The 13,875-nt window shown below is 43.0% G+C and overlaps 1 protein-coding gene across 7 annotated transcripts in view; it reads right to left on the bottom strand.

Annotated features, from left to right (window-relative positions):
* Positions 1–13,875, bottom strand: part of zmp:0000001168 (signal-induced proliferation-associated 1-like protein 2) — a 93,358-nt gene that overhangs the window by 53,089 nt on the left and 26,394 nt on the right. The window contains exon 1 of one of the 7 annotated variants that reach the window (XM_060855816.1): positions 6,497–6,564. The exons of 5 other annotated variants lie outside the window; for them this stretch is intronic. The gene's annotated coding sequence lies outside the window, so the exon portion shown is untranslated. Of the gene's footprint in view, positions 1–6,474; positions 6,565–13,875 lie in introns of those variants that run through there. One more of the 7 variants, XM_060855815.1, reaches the window with a different exon arrangement.

Raw genomic sequence — 13,875 nt, 5'->3', positions numbered from 1 at the left:
TCATACTGGAACCGAAGTTGTACCCTTAATCTGTAGCGGTTGCTCGGAATAGGTTCTCATCCTAGCTGAGGACTAACACAAACTTAAGGATTGGAGTCCAGAATGAATTTTGGTAATCACTGATACAGCTGCACCAGTATCAACCTCCGTTAGAATTGGCTGACCACTTAACCAAATGTTTATGTTGATTGATTATGATCAGGACGTTGCTATGCAATTTAACTGTTCCAAATCAGCTGCAGGTAGTCTTTTTAGGGTGTGCACTCTTCTGGATACCAGCATATGAATTCTTTCACTCAATTCATGCCCAATGGAGCGCTTTAGCTGCCTCAAGTCTTCATGCTGGCAGCAACTGCAATGGCCTGCCAACCTGGATCCTCAAGAAAATTTTAACCGTTCAGCCAAGGCTAGGCTTTGTTTTGGCATTTTGCTGTTGCCTAGGGTCCCTCTATTCAAGATATGTCCTGAGTGAGGCTGCACACTTGCCTTCACTCAAGTGGTGTTCCCCAAGCTCAGTCAGCCTGTCAAGGGTGTCCACTTCTGTTGGAATACTATGTAACTCATATGCTCCACTTGCCACACTTTCTCCTTTCAGAGCTAGTTGTAGTGCCTATTTCAAGTCCAGTTGGGCTTCAGCTAATGGGCACTTTTGCACGGTCACATCATTAATCCCACATACCAGTCTCTCCTTATCTCACTTACGATTAAATCAAAATCACATGCCTCTGCCAGTCATCGTAACCTCATTAAAAAATCCCAACATGGATTCCCCTGGTTCTGTAACTGCTGAGTAACTTCCCAAATAGTGACATGCTGCCAGAAACGCTTACTCCAATGCAAAGAAGATTGTTGCGAGCGAATCTCTTTTGGGGTGTGTTTTTCTTATTACCACTGAAATAACTCCATGAAGGCTGGCATCCCGTCACCAAGTCCCCCCTTTATTTACATAGTCATGACACTGGCCCAACTTGCTCAGAGCCAGCTTCTAGAGTGCACAGAACCCTGACACTCCTGTTTACATCCATCAGACAGGACTCCCTGATTGGACCAGTTTAAGAACCCCAATCAGGGAACTCATACACTATGAGAATTAAGCCAAAAGAACTGGGGATGCTGTAAATCAGAGACAAAAACAGAAATTGCTAGAAAAGTGCAGCAAGTCTGACAGCATCTGTGGCAAGAAATCAGAGTTAATGTTTCAGGTCCAGTTCTGAGGAAGGGTCATTCGACCTGAACATTAAGTTTGATTTCTCTCCACAGATGCTGCCAGACCTGCTGAGCTTTTCCATCAATTTCTATTTTTGTCTCATAATCTAGGAGGTCCACCTGACTGACCTCGTTCTAATTACTTCAGGCAAGGAGCAGGCAGTCGGTTTTAACCTCTGATTAAGTAATGCCTACAGTCATAGTAATTGTCCCTATATAAAATAAGAGCCAACCAAGATCATGCTCTCATCTTAATCACTTGGTGTAAAAGAGAAGTGCTATCATTTTTTTAAAAATAGGATGAGGCACCTTGTTAAAAAGGGGTAGGACAAAATGCACAGAGATCATGGCTCAGTAGATGATAATGTCTCTCTCGCCAGGTCGCCATTAACTAAATCAGCAAGGCAGGGGCTTGAGAGACCCTCAGAGACCTCAGCACAAACTAGGTTCATCCCAGGACTGAGGGAGCATATCAAATTTAGGACAAGACTTTAAACCCACAGACTCATATGCCTTCACAAGAGCGACATGTTTCGGAGCACAGAGTAAATCTCTCCAGTGCCCTGGAGCAATATTTAGCCTTCATTAACATTATTGAAAAACAGATGATCTGTTCATTATCGCACTGCTGTTTGTGGGAGCTTGCTGTGAGCAAAATGGGAACTGCATTTTCAACGTAACAAGAATACTTTGCTGACTGTAAAGCATTTTGGAACACCTTCAGGTCATAAAAGATACTATAGAAATGTAAGTCCTCCCTTCATCTTTAAATATTAATTGCTAATAAAATAATATTGCATAATACAGAATTATTGGATTGTTCGGGGGGGGGGAGAAAGGAGATGGCCCTGATGTTAGAGCATAATTTTTGATCACTGTTCTATGTAATATTCACCAAGTCATCTGTTCTACATACAGTTGCCCCCCCGTACCTGCGGGGGATATGTTCCAAGACCTGCCATGGAAGCCCGAAACCATGCATAGGAGCGAGCCCATTCCTTTAAATGGACAAATACCTTCCCAGCAGTGTCCTGGTCCCTGGTTCCAGAAGATTCCCTATAACAGGTTTGGGCTGTGGTAAACCACAGATAACTGAAATCACAGAAAATGATTCCGCGGACACAGGGGTCACCCTGTAGTATACAATGGACTGCTTTTCTCTGCAATATAGATAGGGATTGCTGTTCTCTGCACAAGACACAGGAACCCTTCTCTGTAAATCCTGGCAAGCAAAGTTTACATTTGGATTAATGTGACAATCCATTGACAAATATCTGCTTTGATCATCGCTTTATCTATCCGTGAGTTCTGAAAGCATCACCACACTTCAAAGCTTCAGAAGGATATTAGAAAAAGAAGCTGGTAGGAGATAGTTACTTCCTGCTGTTTTTCACTGGTATTCACAAGGACCTGCCAATCAACCGTGCAGTAAATTAACCCCAATTTGACCTCAGGATTCACAGCAACTAGACTTTATATTTTGAAATATTGGCCTGCTTAATCACGCTATTAGCTGTTCTCTATAATGTACACAGGAAAAACTATTCCCCAAGGTAGACACGGGAGCTATCATTCCCCACAATATACATGGTAGATGCTATTCCCTACAGTATAAGGGAGCCTCCATTCCCCACAGTATACATGGAAGCTGCTGTTCCTCACAATATACACAGGAGTCACCATCCCCTATAATATGCACAGGAGTTGCCCGTTTTTTTTTGTAATGTACACAGGCTACCACTCTCTGTGGCATACATAGAGTTTGCCATTCTCTATAAAATACACAGAAACTGGCATTCTCAACAACTCACAGAGGATTTGCCATTCTCAGTAATATACACAGGGTCTACCAGTCTCAATTAGCATACACAGAATCTGCAATTGTCTATGATGTGTATTGGGTCTGCTGTGGTATGTTATTCTCTAACATACACAGATGATCCAAACCCTGATCACTTGCCTTTTAAGCCAAAAAAGGACAACTGCATGTATTTTTAAAAGGTTTAAAGCTAGGAGTAGTGGTGCTCCAAAGATATTTTGAGGTACATATACACAGCTCACAAAAATGTAGTAAGTCAGGTACAATAAATAATCAAAATGCAAATAAAATATTGGTCTCTAACTGGAGAGCTGGATTATAAATGGGAGGAGGCTTTACTTCAGTTATAAGGATGTTGACCAGCAATTGAATTGGACTAGCCATATAAATACTGTGGCGACAAGAGCAGGTCAAAAGCTAGAAATCCTGCAGCAATTATCTCACCTCCTGACTCCCCAAAGCCCACTCACCATCTACAATGCACAATCCCCACCTGCCTGGATGAGTGCAGCTCCAACAACACCCAAGAAGCTTGACACTACCCAAGATAAAGCAACCCATTTGATTGGCACCACATCCACAAACATTCGTACCCTCCATCATCAACGTTCAGTAGTTGCAATGTGTACCATCTACAAGAGGCACTGCAGAAATTCACCAAGGCTCCTCAGGCAGCACCTTCCAAAACCATAACCACTATTCATCTAGAAGGACAAGGACAGCAAATACATGGGAACACCACCATTAGCAAGTTCCCCACCAAACAACTCCACATCCTGATTTGGAAATATATCATTTTTTCTTCAGTGTCGCTGATTGAAAACCTGAAACTTCCTCCTTAACAATATTGTGAGTTTCCTTGCATCACTCAAGGGGATATCTCACCATCACCTTTTCAAGAACCCTGAGAAACAGCCAATAAATGCTGGTCCAGCCAGCATTGCCCACATCCCATCAATGAATTTACAAAAACATTAAAACTGCTGAATAGAGACAGTTATTTCTTGCTGGTTTTACTGAGTTACAGCCTGGTTGAATATGCCTGGAGTAACTGGAGAGTTCTGGGCACTATACCTCAGCAGAGAGTTATTGACCGTAGCAAAAATGAAGACAGAGTCACCAGTATGTTACCAGGACTCCAAGAGTCAAGTTATGAGGAGCAATTATGTAAACAAAATTTATATGCCCTGGAGTAACAAAAACTCAAGGGATATTTCAATTTATAACTTTGAAACTTTAACAGAAATTAACAGGCTGAATAGAGATAAATTATTTCAGTTGTTGGGAAAAGGTTAGATCAGAGAACATAACCTTAAAACCAGAGCCAGCAGAGAGGTTGGGAAGCAGGGAGATGGTGGTGTAATGGTAATGTCACTGGAACCATAACGCACAGGTCCAGGGCAAGTGCTCCAGGGACACATGTTCAAATTTCACCATGGTAGCTGATGGAATTTAAATTTAACTCAATAAATCAGAGATGTAAAAGTAGTCTCAGTAATGGTGACCAGGAACTTAAGATTGATTATTGCAAAAACCAATCTAGTCACGAAAGCCCTTAGGGAAGAAAGCGATTGCCCAGTGTCAATTACATGTAACTCCAGAACAACATTCCCTCTAGGCTACCACTCCAAGGTTCCATGCTTGGTGATTGGCCCCGGCATTCTGATCGCAGCATTGACCTCCTGTCCTGGAAGTCGTTGCCACATACAGGACTTGGAGACCTGCACAGCCAATAAGAAACTCAGAGGGACAGCTATGCAGACCCACAGCCATGTGCCAGACTCTCAACTGCTCCTATCATTTAATTCTAAGGCAATTAGAGATATCAGCCTTGCCAGTTATACCCACATCCCATTAAAAAATAAAAACACTCTTTCTCACAGACTACAGTTAGAAATGCAGAACTCTGCTCCACAAGCAGTAGTTGCCAGCCCAATTAATCATTTTAAACCTGAGATCGATAATTTTTTTTTGCCAGCCAAGTATAGTCAGGGATATGGAGCCAAGGATGGTCAGGCAGAGTTGAGATATGGATCAGGCATTATCACTTTGAATAATATAACAGGCTCAAGGGACAGAATGGCTTTCTCCTGTTCCAATGATCTTTGCTACTGGTGAATATTATTGAATTGTCCAAACCAATTTGGGAAGGGGGAGGAGGTTTGCTACAACTGTTTTCCATATCTTTGTACTGAAATAAAACAAAAGTCTGTTATAGTGTGCCCCATTCTTCTTCCAGATATATGCCAGTAAGTGGCAACATGCAATATGGGGGATAAAAGTGTTGCAATGATGCCCAAGGTCAAATATCCCACTGACACTTGCTATCTGGGCTCAGGCATGAAAATGGGACCAATTTGCTAGAACCCGTTGGAAAGGGGTAGATGAATAAGGCGTGGACAATGATAAGCTAGCAGATAAGATGGCTGGAAAACAAAAATGAAAATGGCAGAGTGAAGAGGAAGACCAGTTGGGAATACCTGGAGATAGAGAATCCGCCACCAGACAGTTCTAATAAAACGGTGTGTAGGGGTAACAAAATCGAGCCTGACCTGAATTCAAAACAGGCAGTCAAACTGAAATGGAAGACATATTTAACAACAGATACCAAATAGTATTTTTGCACCTGCAATAGAAACTGGGGGAGTTTTATTTTTGCTGTTGTTATATATACACCAAACAAGGTTTATAAGCCATTAAATCGTACATTTCCTGAATCTTTTTTCACTCTCTTTTCACATGCCTCTTAAATTCCCCTGCTTCCCTGACCAAGCTACTGATCACCTATTGTCAGCTCTCTTTTGGTGGCTTCAGATTGCACTTTATTTGATAATGCTCCCATGTACATTTTATTACATTTAAAGTTCCCTATGAAATATAATTGTGGTAATGGAGGGTTACGGCTAATGCAAATCGCAAATATAAATTGATACCTAACTATCTTACCTTCACTTCCTCTCATTCCCTTGTACAGATTTTAATTATATTCATCCACCCGTTCAGGGGGAATACTGCCCAATCAGAAAATTTAGTCCTCTCCTCTTGTGGTATTTACCTCCATCTGCTCTGAATCTCTCTCTCTATACCTTGTTAAATGCTTAATCTCATCCACCCTCCAAGGGCACTCTCCATCCCATACTCCTCATCCCCACATCCTCACTGTGTCAGATTGCAAACTGAATCTGTTCTGTCGGGTGGTCAAAGGAAACTTCGGGACTTCTCGCTCATTATTCCCCCACCCCATGCAAGCACCCTCCTTTCACAGGTCTTCAAAAAGCCCATATGCTTGGCTTTGACCTGCATGTAGGCCTTGATCACCTGGATTACCTATGGCAACACAATGAAGAAAGACCCGTAATTTTAATCCTGATGTGAGTTTAATTTATTTTAACTGAGAGCAAAGACAGTTTAGTTTGATTTAGTTACGGGATGACCGGGTTCCATCCTACCTTGAGCTCTGCAGATACTCACGTTAGTTCCCACGGTAAAAAGGCCTGACCGAAACGAAGCGCCTTCTGCGCGGAAGTCTCCGAGGTGGCTGGAAATTTTTTTTTAAAAGCAGTTTTGCGTAGCTGAAGAAGTTGTCGTTTTTTTTCATTAAACCACTTCCTCTCTCAGCAAGCTGCTTGCGTTGTCAGACCAATTCCTTTCTCTGTCTTGCTCCCTCCCTCTCAACCAACTTGATGCACAGAACCAAAAAGAGCGATACAGCACAGAACAAGGCCATTTTACCCATAGCACCTATGACAGCACTTTGAATAAACAGTCCGGACAGTCCCATTCAACTCACTCTTTCACTGAGGCCTTGCAACTTTTTCCTGTCTGGATAGGAGTTCAGTTAGATCACACCTGCAAAGTTATTATTGCCTTACAGGGAGTGGAACAAAGGTGCACCAGACTTATTCCTGGGATGGTGAGACTGTGGGAAAATCAGCCCTGTATTCCCTAGAGCTTTGAAAAATGACAGATGGTCCCATTGAAACTCACAAAATATTTAAAAGGATAGAAAGGATAGATGCAGGTCGATAAACTTCCACGGTTGGAGAGTCTAAGTCAATTTGGAGAGTCTAGTTTAGAGAGTCTATGGGCACCATTGAAAGATTGGGATGGGGGAATGTTACTTAGATCTGAGATGTGGGTAAATTATTTTACTCTGAGCTGGTGAACCTTTGGAATTCTCTACCACAGAGAGCTGTGTAAACTCAGTCTTTGAGCATATTTAAGGTACTGATTGATAACTTTCTGATTACCAGTGATGTACAGAGTTGTGGGGATGTGTTGAGTAAAAGATACTGAAGTATTCGATCAGCCATGATTATATTAATGGGGGGGGGGGGGGGGGGGGGGGCTTGATGAGCTAAACGGGCCTTCTCCTGTTCCTCTGTTTTTATCCAATTCCCTGTTCAAATTTCCTGTTGAACTTCAACATTCTTTTAGGCAGCCCCTATCAGATCACAACGTTACACTGTTCCTTCTTATCTTCCCCTCTGGTTATCAGTTGTCATAAATCTGTCTTTTTATGGTTACCACCGTCCTGCCAGTGGAAGCAGCTTCTGCTTATTTAGTCTATCAACATTTTCATCATTTTTATTCATTCACAGGATGTATGCATCACTGGCTAAACAAACATTTATTGTCCATCCCTAATTGCCCATCGAGAAGGGGATAGTGGCGAACTGCCTTCCGGACTTGTTGCATTCTGTGTGGTGTAGGGACACCCACAATACTGTTAGGGAGGGAACTCCAGGATTTTGACCTAGTGACAGTGAAAGTACAGTGACGTAGGTCCACACCACAGTGGAGCATGGCAGGGAAATTTCCATAGATCTGCTTCCCCTTGTTCTTCTCAGTAGTAGACGTACTGGATTTGGAAATCCTGTTGCAGGAGTCTTCATGAGTTGTAAAAGGTACACACTGCTGCCACTGTGGTTCGATGATAGAGGAAGTGAATGCTGAAGGTGTTATATATGGTGATAGACAAATGGGCTGCTTTATCTTTGATGGAGTCGAGCTTCTTGAGTATTGTTGGAGCTTAACCCATCCAGGGCAAATGGAGGGTAGTCCATCACGTGCCTGACTTGTGCCTGACAGATGATGGGCAGGCTCTGGGGAGAGGGGAGAATGGTTTCACATTGTAGAATTCCCAGTCTCTGTCCTGCTCTTGTATCTATATGACTGGTCCATTCAGTTTTTGGTCAATGGTAATCCCCTAGGATATTGATTGTAGAGGATTCCGTGATGTAATGCCATTGAATGAGAAAGGTTGATGATTGAGTTCTCTCTTGTTGGTGATCGTGTCAGGGAACTTGTGCGGCACAAATGTTACCTGTTAGTTACCAGCCCAACACCATCACTTTGCTAATTGATTGAGAGTAGACTGATGGTCAGATTTGTCCTTTTTTGTGTACAGGATGTACCAGTGCATTTTACATGCTTGGTAGATGTCAGTGATGGCAGTGCTGTATCTCTGCAGGAACAGCTTGGTGAGGGCCATGGCTAGTTCTGGAGCACAAGTCTTTGACACTACGCCAGAATATTGGCAGGACCCCTATCCTTTGCAGTGTTCAGTAACTCCAGCTGTTTCTTTAATCATGCAGAATGAAGCAAATTGGCTAAAGACTGGTACCTGTGACACTGGGTCCCACACATCTTGTCTGGCTGTAGGTACTTGTAATGGATGGGTGTAAATACTGAGATGCTGGGCTCACCCATCACTAAAGATGCAGACATTTGTGGAGATTCCTCCTCGAATGAGTTAGTCATTCACTACCATTCTTGACTTGATGTGGCAGGATTGGAGAGCTTAGATCTGATCAGTTGATTGTAGGTCACTTAGCCCTGTTTATCGCATGCTGCTTAACAAGCAAATAATCCTGTCCAATGGCTTCATCAGATTAACATGTTATTTTTAGGTACGCCTGGTGCTGCGCCTGGCATGTCTTTCTGCACTCTCCATTGTACAAGGGTCCATCCCCTGACTTGGTGGTAATGCTGGAGTAGGGTCATATCAGCCACAAGGCTACAGATGTCTGCTGCCTCGAATAGCCCAAGATGCCTTCTACACACCTAGTCTTGAGTTGCTAGATCTGCTTGAAATCTATTCCATTCAGCACTGTGGGTAGTCCTGAGAGCATCTCATCATGAAGGCAGGACTTTGTCTCCACAAGCAATGTGCAATGATCACCCCTACCCATTCTATGGGCAGTTGTATCTGCTACAAATAGGTTGGTCAAGATGAGGTCAAGTACATTTTCTCATCTTGTTGGCTCTCTCACCACTTGCCACAAGTCAGATCAGCAGCTATGGCCTTTAGAATGCAACCAGCCCATCCCCATCCTTTGCCACCTTCAGTGAGTCTTCCAAGTGTTGTGTACCTTGAAGGAAAACTAATCCATCAGCGGGGCTGGGGATGACATAGCTGGTAATCAGTATGTATTTTCCTTACTTATGTCTGCCCTGATGCCATGAGACTTCATCGATCCAGAATTCATACAGGGGACTTCCAGAGCAACTTTCTTCTGAGTCTATATTCTGTGCTGCCACCCTATGTTATTGATGGTGTCGTATGAGACGGTGTGTGTCAGTATGATTATGTGAGAATGACTCCATCAGGCTGTTGCTTGAGGAGTCTGTGAAACAGCTCTTTCAATTTAGGCACTAGCCCCAGATTTTTTTTTTAACGATGGCTAACTTTGCAAGATCAGTAAAGTATCATTGAAACTGGCCGATTCATTCCTTTTAACAGACATTATAGCAGTTAGACATAACTGAGTGTAGTATGCAGCGTAGCAAATGGCTTGTTGAGTCATTTAAACTTCAACCACGTTGCTGCAGATCTAGAGTCACATGTAGGCCAGACCAGGTAAGGACATTAGTGAACTGGACTGGGTTTTATAGCAATTGGTTTAATTTCAGATTTCTTAACTGAATTTCAGATTTCACCATCTGCTGTATTGGGATTCAAACCCATACACCCTCAGCCTGGATCAAGTTGACTAGTCTAGTGACAATACCACTGCACCACTGCCTCTTCTAAACTTGATCACATGATTTTGAACCCCACTTCTAAATCACACTTTAAGCCTTTCCTGCTCTAATGAGAATCCATCCCAGAATTAGTCTGTCTATGTAGCTGAAATCATTCATTTCTGGAAGCACTCTGGTAAACCTCCTCCGTATCCTCTCTAATGCCTTGATGGTTAATTAAAAATACCCATTATCCGTTCATGAAGAAATTTTTTCCAAAGCCACATATCCCATGATTTAATCCTTACTTACATCTTAAATGCTTCTTATTTTTTATGACCAATTTTTTTAAAATTTAAAAGCGTCAGCTGTGGTTTAGTTGGCAGCAGCACTGGCATCTCAGACAGAAGATTATGATACAAATCCCAAGCCAGAGACTTGAGCACAAAGTCTAGACAGTCAGTCCTCATACAATATTGAGGGAGTGCTGTACTGTCTGAGATGTTATATTTCGGGTGAAACATTTAACTAAGACCCCACCTGCCCTTTGAGGTGGACGAAAATGGTTTCACAGGTAATTGTTTTGAAGAGCAGGGGAATTCTTGCCTGAGTATCTTTTATAGCTCTTGGACATTTTGAGGTTGTCAAAGGCATTGTTTTATAACAACAACCTGCATTTAAATAGCATCATTAATGCAGTGAAACATTCCACGCCACTGGACAGGAATGTTTTCAGACAAGGATTTCACATGGTCAAGCAGGACATGAAGACAGGCAACCAGATTCTTATTCAACACATTGAATGCCCTTTTTTTCTGGCTCATTGCCCAGTCAGTGTGGGCCAGACAGAGATGGATGGGTTCTTTGGTTAATAAGGGAATCAATGGTTATGGAGAGAAGGCAGGAGAATGGGGTTGAAAACCATCAGCCATGATCAAACAATGGAGCAGATTGGCCAAATGGTTCTCAATACTGCTCCTATACCTTATGGTCAGATGGGAGAGAAGAGGGGTACATTTCCTGACAAACAGATAGCTGGGAGCAGAAGGCCAAGAGATAGGGGCAAACCTTTGAGAAACTCACAAGAGAGTTGAGCAATTGGGCTGATGGAAGGCAGGATCAGCTACATGAGTCAAATGGCCTCCCTCACTTTCTGGCCCCATGCCATTGAAATGGAACGTCACACTCACTCACTCACATTTCTTGGACTCCAAAGATTTAACAGTTCGTTGACATGGGAGTTGGGAAAAGAAATGCTGTAAATAGGTCACCCTGCTCCTAAACAACTTGCTGCTTAAATCAGTGTTTTTAATTGGCAAGTGGGTTAGGACACAGGGAGATTAGACAGGTGGTTCTACATGACTGGCACAATATCCCCAATTCCAGCACAGATTCTGTCCAAGGAAAGATTAACAAAAGTGACCTGAAAGGACATAAGACAGTCAAGGGAAAGGCAAGGCCATTCAGCATATCAAAGTGCATCTTTCCTGTAGTCTAAGTCTTCTGTTAATCGCATTCTTCTATGTATCCTCCAGTGTGCCAAGGAAGAATTTAATTTCTTTTTAAAAAGTCTCCATTTGGAACATAGCAGTCTCTGCTGTCAGGCCAGATTATTAATGAGGAGGCCAGAGAGGGCCAGAAGCATTAAAGAATGGTCAAGAACCTTGTTCCATACACTCCACTGAATCGCCACTCGCTTTCTCTTTCTCCCTTCTGAATGCCTAGGGGGATAACCATCCCTGTCTGCTGCTCACATTATTACAGCAGCATCCTAAGACCACGCAGTAGGAAGACAGATGCACTGCACAGATAGTTAGTCTTGCATTTACTTCTTTTTCCACATTGAGACATTCCAAGGTACTTTCGTAGGGTGGTCATTATTAAACAAATGGTCAACATTCCCTCCCTCTTCCAAGTCTGGGTGTTGATCAGGACATTTAGCACAGACAGCACTGTAGACAAAGCCTTCACCTGACGCAGATATAGAGGATGCTGATGTAGTGCTTTAGTTGAATGAGGAAGAGTGATTCTGGAGTCTGAACAGAGCAGTAATTGAGGAGGGTGACAAAGAGGAAACAAACAAAATGAAGGAAAAATGAGATTTGCTTTTTGGTTTCCTTTTATTGAATTAAATAAAAAGCACATCACTCTGAGACAACTGGTGATCGAGCTGAAACTACGGTGAATGAATAAGCAGGTCACCAATTACCTCAGGGCTATAAGGAGAATACTCTTTACAAAGAAATGAGGGATAGAAATTTACAACAGTCAGAGGGGGAAAAGAAGTTTTAAAAAATCATACTTAGAAATGAACATACCAGAGCTCTATTTGGAAATACACAAGATGGGATGGACCATTGTATGACATTTGCAAATTTAATGAATTTTCCTTAAAATGGAGCAGATTGGGAGAGAGGAGGGAGACACTGTGCTAAGAAAATGAGGAAGGGAATACAGTGTGTATAAGAGGGGAATAGAGAGAAGGAGATGGGGATGGAACAGAGGGGGAGAGAGAAAGATCAACAGGAAACAAAGAGATAGGGACAATACAGAAGGGCGGGGGATGTTTTCAAATAATCAGAAAGAAGCATGTTGGTTGAGGGGCATGGGGAATAGGGAGAGGGAGAAAGAAAGCATCAAGGAGGACAGGCACAAGACACACAGGCAGAACAGAGAGCAGTCAAAGGATGGGAGGAGGGACTTATCTAGCACTTTTCACAACCTCAGGATTGATGTCCCAATTTGCTCCCCAAAGCCAGTGAAGGAAGATGTTTTATTTCCTTTTTTCTCTGGCCCTCTGGGTTTACGCAGAGAGCGCGAGAGGAACAAAGGGAAGTTTCTCTTAACCCTTGTGGTTTTGGATCAGTACACAATTCAAAATTAAATTTATAAGCACTTCTCTCATTTTTATTGTATCCCAGCCTGATTTTCTCAATGTCCTCAGAATCAGGTGGTGGATGTCAGTGTCAGTCCAGACTCAATATAGTATGGAGGAAATGCCGGATTGTCAGAAGTGTTGACCCTCAGTTGAGATTTCTTGGCCTTTCAGATGGATTTGAAAGATCTATGACCAGAAGTCTGTATTTAACAAAGGTACTTCACAAGAGGAGCATTATCTGACAATTTGATCCCTTGGTCAACATTCCTCCTTAAAAATCCTTGTTGCTGTTTCTGCAGCCTTGTTGCCTTACTGTACAACCTCCACTTGCTGCCTATACAGCCTGGATCCTTTAAGAGAAATGACTCTCCCACATTGTAAATCTAAATGCCTTTATGTTTTGGCAGTCAGTCCATGAGCGCAGGACGCTCCAGAGGCAGGAAGAGACTATTGGCAGCTGGCCTGAGGGACCTGGTGACCTATGACCCAGCAAACCTAGTGAACAATACCATTACACACATACACACAACTGCTAGCTGCTGCGTAATGTAGGTTGTAAACTGACGGAGAGAGGACATCCTGCCACTTGCCTGTCCCAAGCCAACAAACTCAATACCACTACCTCCTCCCTGCCCTCCCCTACAATACTCCCCACCTCACACAGAACAAACAAGCTGGAAGTGCAATGCCCTTGATAACTTCCTTGCACATTAGGGGCCTGCACCAACAGAGTACAACATCAAGGCCTTGTACAGCTGCTTTGCCATAGCAACGACATCCCCGCCCTCTGAAGCATCAGTCTAAAAGGAACTTCCAGGCAGAGTTTACACTCTGTGGTGGAAGGGTATCTTGCTTTAACTTCAGCAGGAGCCAGATTGGGAATGTGACACCTGTCGTGTACTACAGCCACAGTTTTAGGCAAGGCCCCAGACTGAGCCCCATTGAGTCTTCTTGAGATTAGGTCAAAACTTGACTGGACCTCGCAGAGCAAGGTCCAACCTCCAAG

This window comes from Hemiscyllium ocellatum, chromosome 46, assembly GCF_020745735.1.
Source record: "Hemiscyllium ocellatum isolate sHemOce1 chromosome 46, sHemOce1.pat.X.cur, whole genome shotgun sequence".
In the NCBI taxonomy this organism is placed as follows: Eukaryota; Metazoa; Chordata; class Chondrichthyes; order Orectolobiformes; family Hemiscylliidae; genus Hemiscyllium; species Hemiscyllium ocellatum.
Note: the sequence above shows the minus strand (reverse complement) of the source record. Positions and strands in the feature narration are given on the sequence as shown.